The sequence below is a fragment of the Felis catus genome, chromosome A1, assembly GCF_018350175.1.
Source record: "Felis catus isolate Fca126 chromosome A1, F.catus_Fca126_mat1.0, whole genome shotgun sequence".
In the NCBI taxonomy this organism is placed as follows: domain Eukaryota; kingdom Metazoa; phylum Chordata; class Mammalia; order Carnivora; family Felidae; genus Felis; species Felis catus.
Window position 1 is genome coordinate 162,219,258 of NC_058368.1, and position 15,086 is coordinate 162,234,343.

Here is a 15,086-nt window from a genome sequence, read left to right on the forward strand (position 1 = left end):
TATCTAGAATGTGTTCACAGTTATTACCTCATTTGAACCTTATTGTGAGATAAGATGGAGAGTAGATATCATCATTTGTATTTTATCACTGGATAACCTTATGGTTAGATAGCAGCCAAAATATGTTTTAAATGCATATTGTTTTCAGAGATCTTAGGTACACAAAAGTAGCAATTATAAGACTATTAGAAATCAAGAAGCATTTCAAAGTGATGATATTGACATCACAGATATTGTCTGAGAATAAAAATAAACACATTTTCCCTATTGTAATCTCTTTGAATATGCTACTTTTCATCCCCCTATTACTGAATTCATATTTATGTCTCACATTTTTTCCTTACTCTATTAAGAGAAAGGATTGTGTACTTTGGAATTTGTATCTTCATCTATCAAAATCACTGATATCCAGAAGATGCCTAATAAATATCTGGTTTATGACTGAATGTTCCTTTTCCAGAAACAGCCTACCTACATTCTTTCCTCTATTTCCAGTGGAAATCTACTGTCTAAAAAATTATTTGATATGTATGCCTTAATTGTATTATATTGGAAACAAGAATTTCCATGCTGAGTCACAAATATTATCTGTCCAATGTAGTGTTGGTTGATTGAATAAGTCATGCATTCATTCATTCACTCATTCACTCATCTCATTTTATTTAATTTACGAAATATCTATTGGTCATCTAACTATGTATTTTATACACTGCCAGACACTGGGGGTTCAAAAACATACTTAATCTTTACCATCATAGATTGGTATGAAAGAAATTAACCAAACACATACTTTAAAATGTGAAAACCGCTAAAAAGGAAAAAGTGTGAGACTTATGAAATCTTACGGTGTATACTGGTTTACCCTACAGATAACACCAGAGAAGGCATCACAAAGAATATGGAAGAGTTGAAGCTCTCTGAAAAATACGATTTTAGGTAAGTTCAAAGAAAGAAGTGATTGTTATAGTCGGGGAGAAGATCATATGTAAAGATGCAATTTCAGGAGGAAGGTCATCCATTCCAGGAAGAAAAAAAGAAATGTGGTGAACAAGTAGAAATACGATATCAAAGGAAGGGCGAGACATAAGCAAGGGTCAGATTAGTGAGGAATCACATGTCCTGTTAAGGGTTTCAGTTTACAATCTCAAAATGAAATTCACTGAGTGTTTTAATTTATAGAAGTATACTCAAGTTGAGATTTAAATAGTCATAGTCATGATTCTAGCTTTATTCATGAAGGCTGGAAATTAAAATGAAAGAAGTGCATAGAAAATTATCATTTATGTGTCTAGGTCATAGTTTAAGGGATGATGCTTTAGATAATAGTAAATATAGCAGATTTTTTTTCAAGAAATTGGTTGGACTCCTGGCTATTCAGGAGGTAAAAAATATGTATAGAGATTACTCATTAGTTGGATGATGATGCGTGATGGAAGAAAGATCATATTAAGCAAGCCTAGTATCTATCTGATTTGAAACATATAATAAAAATGATAAAAACAAAATAAAAATTGGCATGGGGAGAAACTGAATAAGGAAAAAGTCTGTTTCATCCAATGTTGTATTTCAGATGGCTTTTAAATACCCAAGTGGGTAACTTCAATTGAATAAATGTTTAGAGATAAAGATATGTGACAAGACATGAGTCACATAGATGCTTATAGATGGTAATTTTAACAATGAACATGAGATTTCTCAGTGAACATATAGGTAATAAGAAGAGAAAGGTGATAGGGTGAAACCATGAGACTCTTCATCCTTTGAAGACTTGAAGATAAGAGAATGCTCCAGGAAAACAAATGAGAAAAGGACAAAGAAATAAATGTTAAGAAGAAACCAGTAAAGTGAAGTGCTGGAAATTAAGGAGAGCTCAAAGTCTGTGTAGATGTCATCTATATTTAGATGGACTAAAACCTACTAAAGAATTTCAGGGCATAGAGTCAACCAATGACCATCTCAGAAGCCATTCGGTAGACTGACAAGATTAGTCATATTAGAGTGTGTTTCACAGTTAAATGGACAATGGAGAAAAAAGAAACAGCAAGCATAACCAACTATTTTGAGAAGCCTGGCAGTAAAAATCAAAAGCCCAGGTGTAAATGTTATAGGTTAAAAAAATGGAGATAAAAGAGGATGGGTTCAGAGGTGGGAATCATTGAATATCTGGCAACTTCACCTGAAGGGGCATCCAGCTACTGGTTTCTATATTCTTTGGAAATAAAAACAAAAAAGTAATAAGGATCAGGAGGTATAAGATGGTGGTTAAATAGATGGAAATATGAGGAAAATGGAAATAGTCTTATTGAAACAAAGAGAAAGAACCCAAAAAAGCCTGTCACTGTCTATGCCATATTTTTGAAATTAATATAATAAGAGTTCTTGGATAGATCCTAGTTATAAACTGGTCTTAGTTACTTTTGCTTTTTATTCATGTGTGTTTTAACTTTATTTAATTTACACAACTAGTATGATTTTTCAAGCAGGAGATAAAAATTGAAATACTCCTTAAAAGACATATATATGTTAAGTAAAATAAGTCATACAGAGAAAGACAGATACCATATGTTTTCACTCTTATGTGGATCCTGAGAAACTTAACAGAAGTCTATGGGGGAGGGGAAGAAAAAAAAAAGAGGTTAGAGAGGGAGAGAGCCAAAACATGAGACTCTTAAAGACTGAGAACAAACAGGGTTGATGGGGGGTGGGAGATGGGTATTGAGGAGGGCACCTTTTGAGATGAGCACTGGGTATTGTATGAAAACCAATTTGACAATAAATTTCATATAAAAAAAGTAAAAAGTAGACGTATATTTTTACTTTAGATATATCATAACTGACCCTTTTCTGTACAAATGTACATACTTAATTTATGTACAAATGTACATAATGTATATACTTTATGTACAATTTATGTACAAATGTATATACTTAAAGAGAAATATAATTCGTCTCTATTAGAAATGCATCCATTCAATTGCAAACAATAGAAAGACTAACAGCAACAAACATATAAGGCTTTATTTTTTCTCACACAAAATTTTGGAAAAACAGGAGAAAATAATCAGAATGCTGCTATTTTTTTTTAAATCTAGGTCTTATGCAGTTAAGACATTCATTCTAATATTTTGTTAAAAATAAATTCTTCAAAATTAATTTTAGAGGAGTAGAACTAAACGTTATGCATTTCAGATAAAATATATAATCCATCAAGAAAAATATAAATTTTAAAGCATGAAATTGTTAAACATTTATTAACATTCTAATGTAAATTATTAGCTGCTATATTAGTTCTACTGCTTCCGTAGATGCCTGTCCCACTGTCAAGGAAACTCTCATGCCTGTCACCTTTAATGTAGTTTGCTGAGATTTCAGTATTTTCTTTTTATCTGTAACTCTTTTGAGGTAGTACTTGCAAAGTCACCATCTCCAGCAGCTCTTCCAATCTTTGCAATTGTATTAAGTCACAGCAGCTTTCCCCAGCGTACAATCCCTTTCCCTAGTGGAGAGCTTATTACTGTTCGTGGATATCCCCTGAGTCCATGATGACTCTCCATAGGGGAACAGAAATGGAAGGAGGCAGAGGACGTGATGGAGGTCAGGGGTAAAACAATTTATGGAGGCCTATGGTGAGATATCAGAGATAAGTGGAAAGGTGGGAGATTGAAGAAGAGGAGGGGAAGAAAAGACTGGGGGCGGGGGAAGCAGAAAAACGCACAAAGCTCTTGCCCAGTGGTTCAAGTAGTAGTGCACCAACAAGTACAAGTGTTTTGATGAAAAAATAATGAATTCATAATAACAAAAAATATTTGAATACTGGATGCTATGCACCAGTGTTGTAATAACTCCACACAAAGTCTTGAGATCAACTGTTGCTACTGTTGCTGAGGCTGGGTGATGCCACGGCTGGAACTCACTGTACGGAGATGACTGGAGCTTCAGCCATAATATCTGCGTTCATGGCAGGCGGAATGACATAAAGGAAGCTTTCAGGTGCATTATGGAGAAATAAAGTTGGAAGCAGTTAAGTCAATCACTGCAGAATGACATTTGGCTTAACCATTATCACCAGCCAGGAGAGAAAGCAGTATACATTTTTCTTTTGGCAAATTTTCATTGGCCCACTGCAACTCAGCTCAATCTAATATTCTTTTGATTTGCAATAAGTTGTTTTCCAGTCAACATTTAAAAAATAATCATAGCAGGAAATAAAGTATTGTATTTACCCACATTGTTTCTATTTCCCTTTCTCTTACTTCCATCAGGTGGGTTCTTGTTACCTTCCATTGTGGGTTTCCTTTTACTAGAAGGATTTTTTTTTCTTTTAACATTACTCTCTTTCTTTGTTTTCCCTTTCTGGCATGCATAATATACAGATATTTGTATTTCAATTTATATTCTACAAATCACTTGAATTATTAAATTTTTCTTTTTCTTTATTTTTTCTTGATGTCTTCTGGGAGAATTCTGTGACCTAGTATTTGAACTCATTAAGGTGTAGTTTACCTGTAACAGTTCTGTTATAAATCTCATTCATAGAGTTCTTTAAACTATTTTTATGATTAATATTTCAAATTAGTTCTGTTAACAATTGTAAAATGATTGTCTTTGTTTATCCTTGCTCCATCCTATTGAAATTTATATTATATATTTGAGAGTGTTGTCAATCTTACTTTGGCTTGCCTATTAATATTGCTTTATCTAGCACAGTTTTTCAGTTTGTTATATTTTATTTAGACCAGCATTCTACTCAAAACCTCATAGTTTTTCCTGGGAGCAAATTTTCTTCAGATAAATCAACTAGCTTAGGTAATGTTGTTCCAAGGTATGGGGTCAAAGACCTGGAACCTCTTTAATTTAGGGAATGGATGATATAGGAACCACTACAAGGATGATGTCTCAAATTTATTCTAAATTTGTTCTGACTTTCCCTGTGACCACATCTACCACTAGGTAACTCACCCCACATGAAACCAATATTTAAACAACATCACCTTGCCCTTTGGGTATGAGGGTGAAGAATAGGAACTTTTAGTTCTACCTGTACTTGTTTTTATCCCCTCACCACACTTTTTCCCTCCCAGTCTTTGTGCTAGTGTCATACCTTTTATTTCCATATCCTAGAAGTACCAAAATATGTTGTATCATTCTTGCTTAAAGAGTTATCTTTTAATGAGCTATATAGCTAATTAGCCTTCAAATAAAGTTAAATAGAATCACTTCAACAAAGAAGATATACGGATTGCAAATAAGCACATGAAAACTGAGTTAATAGCATTACACAATAGATACTACTACATAATTACTAGAATTACTAGTATTTAGAAATTCTAGAAATAGAAATTCTAGAAATAGAAATAGTCTTCTAGAAATACTAGAATACCTGAAATTTAAAAGTCTGATCATACTAAGTGTTGGTAAGGATTTGGAGCAATTAGATTTCTCATATTCCACTGGTGGAAATGTTAAATAATAAGATCACTGGAAAACTGTGTGGCAATTTCTTTAAAAGTTAAATATACACCTATCTTTTACCCCAGTCATTTTACTCCTGTATATTTGCCCAAGAGAAATAAAACCCTATGTTTGTACCAGCACTTGTATATATATAAATATTGGTAGTGTTTTTAATCATAAAAACTGCAAACATTCCATATGTCACTAACAGATGAATGAACGAGCAAACTGCACCAGCTATACAACAGGGTACTCAGCAGTTAGGAGGAATTACATATTAATACATGTAACAACATGGATGCATCTCAGAATAGTAATGCTGAATGGAAAAAGGCAGACATAAAATAGTATATAGTTTCTGATTGTATTTATATAAATCTCTAGAAAATGCCCACAGATATATAAAGACAGAAGAAAGGCATGTGGTTGTTTAGGGATAGAGCAGGCAGGACTCTGCAGGAGGGAGAGTTTATAAAAGGGAATGATGAAATTTTCAGGGGTAATGAATATATGCATTATGTTGATTGCGTTGAGATATATAGAGACATGAATACATATCTCACCCTGCCTCCTCAGGGAGAGGGAGGTGGCAAAGTGAATGAAATAGGCGAAAGGAGTCCAAATAAGAAAGAGCTTGCTATATGGTCAGCCACCGCCACTTGCTTTTGGCAGACTCAGAGGCAAGCAGGAGAGCGGGAAGGAAAGCTTGAGTAGAGAAGAGAAGCCTGGAGGTGCCCTCTCTGGAGGCTGTTGTCATGGGGAAGCTGTGGGTAGGAAAACTAGACGCTGGGGTCTTGCCATGTGATGGCTGAGGGCTAGATATTTGGTTCTCTCTGGTTGGTCCTAAGTTGGAAGCAAGACAAAAATTAGGGAAGCTGTTAATTATTAATCAAGTCTTGCCCTTTAGGGCTGATTGCTGTAGGAATTGTTTGACTTGATGGACAGAGAGAGGCAGAGATACTGTCAGAGACAGAGAATATGAGAAAAACTAGAGAGGGAGAGATAGCTAATAGCTCATTTTACTTTTCTAGTCTGGTATTACAGTTCAAAACGTTTTTTATCATATATAATCCTACTCAAAATACTCTTTTTTAAACTAGAAAATTCATTAAAATGCCTATTTCCTAACATTCTTCCACGTGGTTTTTAAACTTCAGGCTCTTTTAGCTTCTAACCTCAAAATGGCATTTGAATTTCTGACAGTGGTTCTGAACACATCAGTTTGCCCTGTTTTTTTCTCTTTGTTAGAAACACTATTTCATTCCTATGGGATGTTGAAAGATATATAAGGAAGTTAGTGCGTACTTTTATGGGACTTTATAAAAATTTATGGTGTCTAAATTTAAATAAAATAAAAATAGCGACAAAAAACTGTGTTTTTGAGACAAAGATTAGAGGCAGTAGAGGTGAAAGTTTGATAAGAGCAGTAGTCCCACAGTATCTGTATTAGGCAGTTAGGGATGGGTGGGAGCCATGTGGGAGAGAGACTGGATATTCAGAGTATTTCAAAGAATTTCTCAGCTTTCAAGGTCATCATTAACATGCAGAGAAGGAAAGCACTTGAAGGATTTAAGTAATAGAATGAGATAAGGCGAAATTCGGTGGTTCCAGGGAGCCAAACCTTTATTAAAAAAAAAAAAAAGTCATTTTTTTTCTGATTTCTGTCCTTTAGAAGAAAAAAATGAGGTGAATAATACTGAAAATTGTACTCACCTAAAATATGAATAAAGAGTAGTTAAAAACTCCTGATTTTCAAATATTTATGAATTTTAACATAAGTTTTCTTCTATGATTTAAAAATGTATATTCTTCAATTATTTATTACTTAAACAAGTGAACTATTAAAACAATATGTCCCCCAACTTAGCACAAACCTTTGATTTTAAGTGAAAAATTAAGAACTATTGATTGACTAGAACAACAAAAGGCCATATCTTTTCAATAAACATACAAATGGCATTTCTATAGAGGGAGATGCTTTCAAAAATCTGTATTTGGACTTTCAATGGCAAACAGTTCAGTGGCAGTGAGGGAGACCAGAGCAATAAATAACTCTGGCTTTAAAATCAGACACACCTGGGGTGATTGGGTGACTCAGTTGGTTTAGCATCTGATTTAGCCTCAAGTTATGATCCCAGGGTCATGGGATCAAACCCCGCATAGGGCTCTGAGCTGAGCATGGAGCCTGCTTAAGATTCTCTCTCTCTCTCTCTCTCTCTCTCTCTCTCTCTCTCTCTCTCTCTCGTGCGCTCTCTCTCTCTCTCTCTCTCTCTCTCTGCTCCTCTCCCCTTTTTGTGCTTTTTCTAAAATTAAAAAAGAAAGGAAGGAAGAAAAAAATTAAAAATTAAAAAAAAATCAGACACACCTGTATTCAAATCTCAGCTCCACAATCTGTCACCTGTGTGCTCATGAAAGCCTTCTTCGAACTAGGGTCTTGTATTCATCCGCAAAATGTGATAATAAGGGCAATCATATCATTTCAATAGGGGCATTTATAAAGGGCTTACTAGGTGTTAGACTTCTTAAGTATTTCATATTAATTATGACCTTTTATTCTTATGGCAGTCCTATGAGTTACGTACTATATTATCATCATTTCAATTTTATGGACAAGGATATGAAGTCACAGAAAGGTAAAGTGAATCGCCCCAAGAATCCCACAGCTGGTGAGTAGTTTGCTTCCCTCATCTGTGCTTGTCTTGCTTTTAAGAGGATTACAGGAGATAATGCTTGTGTGATGCTTTCCATAATTTACCAAATATGCACTTGGAAAAAAGTCATATTATTGGTTAATATGGAAGTAAAATCTTCTACATCAGATGAGCTTCTATCACTGTTCATTAACCATTTTACTGAAAGAGACCATTAGCTCTGGGCCCTTTATTTGCCAATTTAATTGTCTTGGACTACCTGTCTAGAAAAACCACAAACCAAACACATTCACAAAGACATGTATCATTAAGCCTGGCCAAACCTACACGATCCAAAGAACCAGGTAACTGCCAATGGGTACTTTGCCTTGTATCAGTACTGTTGCTAATGTAATTTGGGAACTGCTTATGAACAAGTATGCTGAAAGAGCCAATAAGGATTTACAAGTAAGCTGTGCTATTTCTACCTCCTTTCTTTTTTGTAAATTCTAAAGAACACATTTTATTCTTTGGGAAATGTTTAAGTAAATCCTGTTAGGATTAAATCATGTTGTAAATTCAGTGGGGACACCTGGGTGGCTCAATCTGTTAAGCATCTCACTATTTCAGCTCAGGTCATGATCTCACTGTTGGTGAGTTCAAATCCGAAGTCTGGTTTTGTGCTGGCAGTGCAGAGCCTGCTTGGAATTCTCTCAATCCCTCTGTCTCTGCCCCTCCCCTGCTTGTGTTTTCTCTCTCTGTGTGTGTGTGTCTCTGGATAAAATAATTACCACAGATTCTAAGGTGGAATTGAAAAACTTTTCAAATAATATTTGCCATTGTACCTTCCAATTAAATAATGAGTACCTTTGGAAAGTATTACCCATCAGATGAAAACAAGACCCAACCTAAGATGTAAAAATAAATCAGTACTGGGAGCAAAGATGCATTTAAAGTAAATAAAAACACAATCAGTAATATTCGACTACTAATAGCCCCTGCTTCTTATATACCACTTTTCATTCTGGTGAGAAAAAGTGTTTTTTTTTTAAGTTTTATTTTCTAAACTACTTTATAAGAACTAGAAAACCCACAACAATTTCAAAAGACATAGAGCAATAGCTTCTGTCTAGTCCTCAGTCTTCCCTCAGCCTCCTCTAAGTATGTCTGCTGAGACCAGGTGAAAAGAACATTTGAGAATAAAATGAGAAGGTGGACATGGCAACAAAGTTGACAACTTATTTTCTGGGATTTAAGAACAATAAATTTTGTCAATTAATACCCGGTAAAAGAAAAGAAGAAAAATAATGTTCAGTGATTCAGAAAAGCATGTGCTTAATTCACTCTTTTGCATAAACACAGCAAGGTAGATAAATATAAAACCCAGAGTTAACGTAGGTGTATATAAAACAGAGTTGCCTGTTGAAAGACCAAGTAAGCTTGGCTTTTATCAGTGACTAAAAACAATAAAATAGAGGCTTGTGAACACTGGTTATAGGAAAACTCTCACTCTGAGAAAAGATTGATAATTTGCCATAAAGTCAGAGCAAAAATAATAATCCCATGCCAATAATGAAAAAATAAATCATCCAAGTTTAGAAAAAGACTGCAAGACTTTGATAGCAATAAGAAGATGAAGCACAAAGATGAGTCTATCAATTGAGGGGGAAAAACGTGATCAGGGCCTTTTGTTTTTGTGTTTTGTTTTATTGTTGTTTTTCATCTAGACTAACTGGATATGGAAGCATGTCTCCAACTTTGGCTACATAGCAAATATGCTTTCACATGCTCGGATAACAAAAAGGTAGATTCTAATATGACACATATTAGTGGAATCTACAGTGGCATCTCCATGGAGGTCGCATACCGCATTCATGTGTCCTTTCTTGGCACCCGAGAGCTGCCCAAGCACCAGAGCCAGGTTTTGCAATTACTCCTGGCTTCCGCCTTGGCTACAATTTCAATTATAGCTGTTAATCATGGCTAATTGAGAGCACAGCAAAAAATCTGTCACTTGTAGAGAGGAAGTAGTGTTTTAAATTCCTATAAACAAAGCTCTTGCTAAAAGCTTGGATAGAGGGAGCAGAAATGGGGAAGGAGGCGGTATTGGCCATGACCATGAGGATGCTAAACTATCACAAGTGTTTTTAATTAAACTGGAATGGCTAGGTAGAGTAAGATTTAAAAAGAAAGACTGGCTGTTTGCCCCATAAAGGCATCAGAATCTCCTGGCAGATGCCAGGATAATTTCTGGTATAGACACCTCCAGAAAGCTGTTGCCAAGGCTCCAGAAAACTTCCCACTGCATTAGCCTTTGGATCCAGTGTCTGCTGTCCACTCCCAGACACCATCTCAGATCTTAGGACTCATCTCTATTATGCTGGCTCTTTGCCCAGGCCCAGATACTGACTTGTGTATAAATTTCCAGGTCTGTGACACTGACCAGCAACCCTTAGCCAGCAGAAGCATGAAAGGGCTCAGCAGAACCAAATCCAGAGATCCTAAATAGCACAGGTATTTTTTTTTAAGTTATTTCATCTATTTTGAGATGGACAGAGACAGCATGATTGGGAAAGGAGCAGAGAGAGAGGGAGACAGAGAATCCCAAGCAGGCTCCTCACAGAACTCGACACAGATCTCCATGTCATGAACCATGAGATCATGATTTGAGCTAAAACCAAGAGTCAGGCTCAACTGACTGAGCCACTCAGGTGTCTCTCACCCTAATTTTAAAGCTGCATAAATCTGCCTAGCACTAGCTGTTACATTATTATTATAACACTGATTGTTATACTACTTTATATCTTACATAGCATTTACCACCTACTTTATATAATCTTTATAACAACCCTATAAGCAATGTATTGTCAAAAAGGTTATTTTGCAAATAAGCAGAAAAGTTACAACATCTTGCACATGACCACAAAGTTAGTGAGTACCAGGACAGTGACTGAAACTCTGACCCTGATTCCATATTGCATATTGCTTCTACAGAAATACTGCTGTTTGGCCGTGAAATCTCAACAGAAATGTAAACACATGCTGAGTCAGAACAAGGCTAAAGTCATAAAAATAAAACAAACAAGTAAAATACTTTTAAAACACCAAAGGATCCATTTTAATATTGATTTTACAATGGCTTTTTGTATTTTCTCAACATTTTATCTTCCAACATCTTTTCATCCTGGATCCAGTAGCCTCTTTGATAGTGATAGTATTGCAGGAAGCTTTCACTTTCTGCCCGGTCTTCCCTGTCCTGAGTTCTATCCCCAATAGATCCTTGGTCACCTTTATCTGCCTTATGAACCTTATCTGTTCAGTCGGTCTTCTTCCATCTTCTGATTCAATTTATACCCTACACTGGCTTGTATCTAGAGCTATATGCAGATACAGAACAGGAGTGTTTCCTCTGGATATATTGGGATTGTTGGTAGCCATAGCCTAAACACTCCTCGTCAACATTTCAGCATTAGTGGGACAATGGCAGGAGGCTGCTAGCAGAATTCCTTCCTTCTACCTTTTAGAAATACTCTCAACATCATCCTTATGCCAGCTCATCCCTTTCCATTACCCAGGTATTAGTGAAGATATGAATAGGGAGAAATCCCATCCCATCTAGGACAAGGGCCTTTTCTAGTACCAGTATCCCTGCTTCTCTCTCCCGAGAAGACATGCTTCAAGAAAAAGGACTTTACTTTCCTGTGCTGAATTTTTCAGGTTTTATTGAGAAGAAATGAGTGCCATTTGTTGAAATGTAGTTTTACAAGTAAAGGCAAAGGAGGGGCACTAGGGTGGCTCAGTTGCTTACCCATCCAAGTCTTGATTTGGGCTCAGGTCATGATCTCACAGTTGTGAGATCAAACCCCGCATTGGGCTCTGCACTGGGTGTGGAGCCTGCTTAAGATTCTGTCTCCCTCTTCCCCTCCCCTGCTCATGTTTTCTCACTTTCTCTCCACAAAACAAAACAAAACAAAATAACAAAAACAACAAAAAAAAACAAGTAGAGGCAAAGGATACATATATCACAGAGTAATGTTAGTTTTTATATCAAATAACAAGGGGAATTTCAGCAGTGAGAATAACTACTAACTTAAATATGTAGAAGAGAGACTAAGGCCAACTCGTGTTCTGGGTAGACTAGAAACGTTATAGTCCCTTATATATCATGGCAAGAGATGACTAGGGAAATAGAGTTTTTGAAAAGAAAGCAATTGGACTCTAATTTTGAGAATGTGATTTGAGTGCATGCAGTATTAAGTAAACTGACGCTTTCTGTCTAGAGTGCAAAAGCATCTTAAAGGCCTTTGCTGTTTTCACCCATCTGATATCTTTATTTATGGCGTCATTCAGCGATCTCACAAGTTTCTTTAGTTTCTTACATATTCTAGTAAAAGAGTATTAGGTCTCCATGTTAGAACTGGATTCCTGTTGCTATTTCTACCCAATTACTCTAATCTTATGAAAATATATTTAAGGATGACACAAGTAGCTATACCAGTGAATTTAGCTTTAAAGACAGTAATTTCTTCCATTTACCAGAGCACCATTTAATTGATTGTTTGAAGTACGAGGAAACCAGGAAGAAGGCAGAGGAAACCTAGACTTCAATAATTTTGTTCTGTTGTCCTGTTTATCCCCTACCAAAAATCAAGTAGGAATCTAGGTCTCCTCCTGTATCTCTCTCTCCTACAGAACACACACCACTTTAAAGAAGACACACTAAAGCTTACCTCTTGGTGCAGCATTGTGACCAGGGTGCGTGAATGCCATCTGTTCCCTTTCTCCTTCCTATGCCCATTGACATTTAGTGAATTCCTAAAAGAAATGTTCTGCTGTCTATAAATAATAACCCTGGTATTCACCTATGGCAAGTTAATTGTGATCCCCACAATAAGTTCATCATAATCGCAAAAGAACACTGATTATATAGCAGGCATTCTTTTAAGCATTTTATGTATATTATGACATTTAATCTTCACAATAACCTGTGAAGTTGTTACTAAGGTGCCAGACATTATCCCCATTTCACAATTGAGAAAAATGAGGCAAAGAGAATTTAAGTAATTTCCCTAAGGTCTCACAACTTTCCTACAGTCTTCAGGCAGTCCAGTCTCTGCAGCAATGGTTTTGACCGTTACGCTGAAATGACCTTGAATCTTGAGCTATTAAATATGATGGTGTACTGGATGAATTCTTAAATTTCCATGAAGTTCTAAAATTTAAACTTTTTATAGCATTCTATAGTAGGTATGAATGACTAATAAACCAGATTAATATACATCCTGAGACAGCTAGATTTTTTTAAAGGAGCTTGCTAACCCAAATTGGTCAGTGTTGAGGCAGCATGATTAAATGAAGACTATTCAGTGAATAGATATTTTCTGAAAAGGTCACCTTCCCTCAGCTTCTTAAGAGATTCATCATGGGAAGCTGCCTACACCAAAGATAGATCTAGGTCCTACTTATTTTAATGTAATTTCATTTACAAATGAAAACCTGGTCTTTCTACAATTTTTTCTTCTGAATTAGATATGTATTCTAATTTTTTTTAAAAAATATATCATTTAGATAATATAGAGTTAATTTTAGAAGGTTTTTATTTAAGGGTGACTGGGTGACTCAGTTGGTTAAGCGTCCAACTCTTGGTTTCATCTCATGTCATGATCTCACGGTTCATGAGTTCAAGCCCCTCATTGGGCTCGTGGCTGACAGCCCAAATCCTGCTTGGGTTTCTCTCTCTCTCTCTCTCTCTCCTTCTCTCTCTGGCCCTCCCTTGCTCATTGTCTCCCCCCCCCCTCCCCAAATAAATAAATTAATTTAAAAAGTCTATAGAAAGTTTTTATTTAGGTACAAGTGATAAAATATTTAGTGTTAGAAACACATGATATGCTCCTGTGTTGTGAAAACCTTTTGCTCATTTAGGTTAACCATTTCAAGCAGAGTACAAAATGCTACTGCAATACTAAATAAATCAATTACTCATCATACAGGGGAAGGGGAGCATAGTACAATTCATGAAAACACTGTATGAACATATTACTTTATACTTGTCTGATCATTCTCTTTTTCCTGTCTATGTTAAAATAAAGAAAAAGGTTAAGAAGCAGATAGTTAGGAGAAGTTGCTTTAAACTATCTAAGACATTCCCATGAAAAGTGAGTCTTGAGTGTTTTATATTAGACAAAGGTATATGTTTAATTATTAGTGATGTGAGTAATTAGATATAAGGAATAAAGTAAGAATTTTATCTGATTGTATGAATATATTAGAGATGGAAAATTTAACTTCTACAATAAATGGAGATATAATATACATTGTATGTAAACAGATAATTTTATCTTCTTTCGTCTTATAAATCAAAAGCTTTATTTCAGCTATTAAACTGCAAGAGTAAATTGGCAATCCATGTATATTCTAAATTCCTTGATTTACCAGAGGACATAGCAAATTCCTAGAATGCAACCAAAAAGAAAACAATTATATTTCTTTTAGCCAGACGCCACACTTTACTAATCTTTTATTGTCCAATATGCCACTTGAGTGTATTTTATATGTGAGTTGATTGAGGGCCCTTTTAAAGAAATAAAAACAAAGCTGAATTACAAGTTAATTAATTTTTTAAAAAAAATTAATTACAAATTAATTTTTTAAATTCATCAAAATGAATTAAATTACATTAAGTAATGTGAGTACTGTGATTCTGTGTTTCTACAGTCTATGACACAGGGTGGGTTTGGTCCATATATACTGCTTGTTAAGGCCAACACTGGTTTAGCATTACTGGTCAGGGAATGTTCTATGTGATTTATATTTATAGAGTTCTTTAATTTTCACCACAATTCAATAAGAAAACAAATTTGTTTTCATACCAAAAAAAAAAAAAAACTTCTGAAGCAAGAGATTTTAATTAAATTTTCAAGGTTACATGACAAGTGATAGAGCAGATTTAAAAGTTGGCAGTCAAGCAAAAGAACTCTCTTAAATACTACATGATACTGCTTC

General features: G+C 35.3%; 1 long non-coding RNA gene across 1 annotated transcript in view; it reads left to right on the forward strand.

Annotated features, from left to right (window-relative positions):
• The window catches only part of LOC123379214, a 61,240-nt gene extending 52,514 nt beyond the window's left edge, over positions 1-8,726 (forward strand). The window contains exons 3-4 of the long non-coding RNA XR_006583429.1: positions 870-936; positions 8,020-8,726. This is a non-coding gene — a long non-coding RNA (uncharacterized LOC123379214). The remainder of the gene's footprint in view (positions 1-869; positions 937-8,019) is intronic.
• The last annotated feature ends 6,360 nt before the right edge of the window (positions 8,727-15,086 follow it).